This window comes from Staurois parvus, unplaced genomic scaffold (assembly GCF_062004578.1).
Source record: "Staurois parvus isolate SC_StPar_1 unplaced genomic scaffold, SC_StPar_1.0 ptg000090l, whole genome shotgun sequence".
Lineage (NCBI taxonomy): Eukaryota > Metazoa > Chordata > Amphibia > Anura > Ranidae > Staurois > Staurois parvus.
The window spans coordinates 1730693-1736434 of record NW_028317886.1 but is presented as its reverse complement, the minus strand read 5'-3'; the positions used below and the strand labels follow the sequence as shown (position 1 = coordinate 1736434).

Genomic DNA, 5742 nt, shown 5'->3' with positions numbered 1-5742 from the left:
TTTATTAGTTATAATAGTTTTTTTATGTACCTCCATTATTCCACTGTATATTAGCAATAAGTAAGCAAATATAATAAATATGCTTTTTATACATAAGTGGATATGTGATTCAATTTATCAGTGAACTGTTCAAAATAGTACTTACAAGTCTACTATTTCTATGGTAGAGCTATTGCATGGTGGCATTCCCAGACAGGATGTTCAAACATCAAAGTAGTGAAGGCTCCTTGACCCTTGGATAATCTCTTGTCACCAGCTGAAATCCAGTGGGATGTCAGTTTTTAATGCCACAGAGTGCAAAAGAATGGAATCCCCTTCTCTGATACAAGTGGCCTAATATAAAGGTACTAAATTTCTTTATTAGGTGCTATCAAAAAGTTTAGTACTTCCCCATTATGGCAACAATGTCACATGGGTAATGTCCATTCTGGAAATGAAGTAAATGTGTGGAGGATCCTGGAGACTTCTGCAATGTAATCTCATGGTGAAGTTTCTAGCAACAAAGAGCATATTAAAACACCGTATGGAGGGTACCACAGAATCAGTAAGGTTCTGGTCTCATTCCACATGTAACCAACATTCCAATTATGAGTTCTGTAGGGCACCAGAAACAGAATGGATTTATATGAAGTACGTTCATGTATTTAAAACACAATTTAGTACAATTTAAAAGTACTTTTGTAAAATCAAAGCAGGTGCTCCCACTTGTTATAGAGGTAGTGCAGGTTAACTATTTCTTCCCATATTGCCCTTTATAGTTTGGGTATTACAATTTGTTTCATCACTCCAAAGCACTTCAGAGGTGGTTTTCATGATCATATTAACTGTTGGTTTGTCAAGACGGAATTCAATGTGAATCTGTTGAAAATGTAACTAAAATATTTAAGAATTGGTTTACACTACTGAGACCTGAAAGTCGCATTGACAGGGCTGAGAGGGGAGAGATGAGATCTGTGTGTAAACAACACAGATCTCTCTCCTGTCAGCACAGACATGCTGCTTTGTATCTCTCTGTACAGCAGAGAGATACAAAGCAGCATGTCTCCTAAGTAAAACAGCACACATCACACAATGTAAAGCACTCACAGCACACAGTTAAACCCTTTGAGTGCCCCAGATGTTAACCCCTTCCTGTCCAGTGTCATTAGTACAGTGTCAGCACTTTTTATTAGCACTGATCTCTGTATTAGTGTCATTGGGGATGTCAGTCCCACAGTCACGCTATAAGTCGCTGATCGCCACCATTACTAGTATAAAAAAAAAAAAATTCCAGTATATATACCGCCATTTGTAGATGCTATAAATTTCACATAAACCAATTAATATACACTTATTGGGATTTTTTTAGCAAGGACATGTAGCAGGATACATTCCAGCTGAAATATATTTACTTTATTTATTTTTTGGGATATGTTTTATAGCAAAAAGTCAAAAATATTGTTTTTTTTTTCAAAATTGTCGGGTTTTTTTGCTTATAGATCAAAAAATAAAAAACACAGAGATTTCAAATACCACCAAAAGAAAGCTCTATTTGTGGGATAAAAATGACATAAATTTAATTTATGTACAGCGTTGCAAGACCGCACAATTGTTAGTTAAAGTAATGCAGCGCCGTATCACAAAAAAATGACCTGGTCAGAGGGTAAATCCTCTGGTGGGCAAGTGTTTAATACAAAATGCCCACCTCATTAATTAATCTCATTATATTTTCACTTCAGTGATGAATAGTTGCAACATTGAAATGGCTCATATTATCATGTTTTTTCTTAGAATGTCTTCAGATATCAGGGATCCACAATAATTGATGTTCCAATCCTATAAATTTTTTTTCGATATATGCATCCTTTATTTCTTTTTTGTTTAAGAGCCTCTTAAGATTTTTTTAAAGATTTGTACAGTTCTTTAGGTATTATTTTGTTTTCTACAATTTGTAAAACATTACATTTTGCCACTTTGTTTTATTGAACATGCTTTCACTGTTATTTGCTGAATTGCATAGCATATATTTGTCATTATGTTTCAGAAATTTATTTTAAAAAGTAATAATAATCCCAAATACATTTCCTGGAATATTCACATTCTCGCTTGCTCTTACACTGAAGTATAATGTGCACTGAAAAAAAGCTAAAAGAAAACGATTTTATAATTTGTTTTTTACACACTCATTCAAGTGATTACTTTAACAAAAGCCTTATCTGTGTGTTAATGTTTTTTTATGTGTTAATTGTTTCTATTCCTATATCTGTACATGGGGACAGATATATTTGTCCACACTACATGTGCAAGCTCTGCTTCCATGAACTAGATTTTACTGCAGTTGTTAACCAAGGAATCTTCTGACTGAAGTCAAATACAGATAACTACTACAGTAAGGCAGGCCATAGACAGTGCAATATTCTTTCCTGCAACCACGGGATGCAAGAAAGGAAAGCACTTGATTCCCCCATCAACATAGTCAGTGTTAATGGGGGAATCCCTTCCATTAAGCTGTAGCCACCAGCAATAATTGCATTTAAATATCCAATATGCTGATTGTACCCAAGTCGTACAGCAACCGAATTGGGTACAATCAGCCTGCCAATAGATGGCTAACATTTTGGCCAGTCCCTGCTTAGTTGGCAGAGATTTGAACCATCTATGGCTGGCTTAAAATGTTACAAAACCCACAACAGTAAAATCAGTCTATATATGCGGTAAAGCATGTGTGTTATACTCACTGTGGAACCTAAGGGGTTAATTCTCTGCATTGTATAAAAAGGATGTTTAATCCTGTCTTCTCTGATCCTCCCCTTCTTCCACATTCCCCATTTTATCTCCTGATAGAACACAGCCTCGGGAGACTCTGCACATGCTCAGTTTAGTGTGTACTGCTTGAGGGTTTTTTCTTTTTCTTGGGAGAGTGCATGTGATCAGCACAGGACCAATCAGCGCTGTCCAGACAGAGGTCAGGGGTTATGCAATTTCATAGGGCAGTGAGAGGAGAATGAAAACTCCTCCTACAAGCTTTAACCAGTGCTCCGCTGGACATTGATAGAAGTCACAAGACTGCTCTAACTGCTAATGAGAAAAGGTATTTAGTATTTTATAATTACTAAAATAATGTAATTTCCATGTTCTGTATACTGTGGAAGATCAGATATAGTGAATGCAGGGTCCTGGGTTTAGTAACACTTTAAGTCACAGGTGTCAAACTGTCGGCCCTCCAGCTGTTGGCAAACTACAAGTCCCATGAGGAATTGCAAGATTGACTGTTACAAGCATGACTCTTAAAGGTAGAGGCATGATAGGACTTGTAGTTTTGCAACAGCTGGAGGGCCGACAGTTTGACATCCCTGCTTTAAGTGGTTGAAAGTGGCAACTTCCATGTAGTGTCATAGTATGCCTCCAAGCCCTGCTCCACACACAGGTGCAATTGATAGTTGACCTCCTTCTGGCCTGTATTTGACCAGCTTTAAGCAAGTTTTGCATTCCAGTAGACTGGTATGGATATACAAGCCCATTAGACCCCCAAAAAACATAAGGGTGTGGCTCTCAGACCCACACCTCCTTGATGGTCAAGCCAAGGCTACCAGAAAGGTATCTCTGGAGTCCATTTGTATAGTTAAGATTTGTTTTGAGATAATTGTTGACTTAACATAATTAAATGATTGCTAAGGTGTATTCCATTTTAATGCCATGTGGGTTCCAGCACCCATTGCAGCATTCTTTACCAGACTGTGAGCTGGAAATTTAAATCCAAAGGGGAAAATGTCCTAATAGTACAATAACCCGATCTCTTGGTATTACTGTTGAGTGTATTATGGAGATAAAAAAATTTTGTCCAGAGGACAAAGACCATTATACATTACCTAAGCAACCTCTAAAGCTGTTTATAGGGAGATATTGTTGATCCCATAGATCCTAGAGGGGACCACATAGGTTCAATGGAGGATATTACCTGTGGCCTCTAAAAGAGATGTTTAGTGTAAGTGACTATCCATGGTTAACACCTCACAACAGTATTTCTATCTGAAAATCAATAGGATGACATTTTTAAGAACTCGCAGACTGGCTCCGAGTATGAATATTAGATTACACCATTGATTAGGAAGGCTTGTATACACATAACTTCCCCCAAAAAATTAGTTGTAAAATCCTATTGTGGGATTTACAGCCTTAAGGAAGTTAAAATTAGTAGTATGGGGGAGGGTTGTTTGATAGAGATCAATATTTCTAAAGTAATTCTAAATGGAACATTAGTCTTATGCCTCTTTCTGTGTGGTGGTAAAGTGCTGTCAAGCAGTTATTTACCTGTCACTGCAAGGTTTGTTTTTCTATACCAGAGAGGAGATCTAGGCTAGATAGAAGACTCGTTTAAGGGGATGGAATTGATTAAAATTTGTATCTAAGGCTTATATTCCTCCAGATATTAAAGCATATCCAAACCCAAAATTGTGATCGCTCACAGATTGCCAGTCCTTAGATGTGAGGGCTGCACTCTCTTTTGTTTTTATTCTTTTTACCTTTGAAGAGTTCTAAAGTAGTATTGGGGGCAGTAGTGGAAAGGAGTAATTTTTACGTGTATCCTCCCAATCCAGGAAATTTCTGAGAATTTCCTTTTCTTCAGAATGCATTCACACCCAGGAATGCACCTTGCCTGCAATGAAATGCCCCATGAAAGCAATAGGAGGCTGCTGGCTCTTGCAGCTAATTGCCCTCACTCGCATGTAATCACTCATGCAGTGATCATGTGCAAGTGATAGGCCCTGGACACAAACTGCTTGCATCCAGTGTTGATCACTCACATGTGATCACTGCTTGAGAGATTACATGTGTGTGGGCACAATTAGCTGTGAGAGCTGGCAGCCTCCCATTACTTTCAGTCAAGCTGCCTACTCACAGCTAATCATGGTAACCCTCACTGGGGTTATCACATCTAATAGCAGTCAGGGTTCCTCCACAGGTGTGAATGCATGCTTAAAGTGTTACTAAACCCAGGACCCTGCATTCACTATATCTGGTCTCCCACAGTACACAAAACACGGAACTGCAATTATTTTAGTAAATATAAACTGCTAAATATCTTTTCTCATCAGCAGTTAGAGCAGTCTTGTGACTTCTATCAGTGTCCAGCAGAGTACTGGTTAAAGTTTGTAGGAAGAGTTTTCATCCTCCCTATGAGGCTGCAGGACCCCTGACCCTCTGTCTGGACAGTGCTGATTGGCCTATGCTGATCACATGCACTCTCCCAAGGAAAAAAACTCTAGCAATACACACCCAAGGCTCTATTCTATCAGGAGAAGGACTGGGGACAGAGGAAGAATATAAAAGGTGAGGATCAGAGAAGATAGGATCAAACAGCTTTTTTGCACAGTGCTTGCTAAAGCAGCGCATATACTAAAATTGGAACGATACAGAGAAGATTAGCATGGCCCCTGCGCAAGGATGACATTCAAATTCATGAAGCGTTCCATATTTATTAAAAAAGAAAAACATCTTTTTTACACAGTTCAGAGGGTTAACCCCTTAGGTTCCACAGTGCGTATAACAAGCATGCTTTACTGCATATATAGACTGATTTTACTTTTGTGAGTTTAGTAACACTTTAAAGTATTTCTAAAACCAAACAATCCTTTATTTAGTTGAGATAAAGTAGGAAAGGAATACAATGCCTGGGTGGATTTACTGATGTCCTTTTTGGGAAGACTCTTCATCTCGATTTGTTCTGTTGAGAATTCTGGTCTTGTTGTGTCCCCAGGACAG

General features: G+C 38.2%; 1 non-coding gene across 1 annotated transcript; it reads left to right on the top strand.

Annotated features, from left to right (window-relative positions):
* The first annotated feature begins 5352 nt into the window (after nt 1–5352).
* Nucleotides 5353–5459, top strand: LOC149468217 (U6 spliceosomal RNA). Its single transcript, XR_016311775.1, has one exon. It is a non-coding gene; the product is annotated as a U6 spliceosomal RNA (small nuclear RNA).
* Nucleotides 5460–5742: the final 283 nt, after the last annotated feature.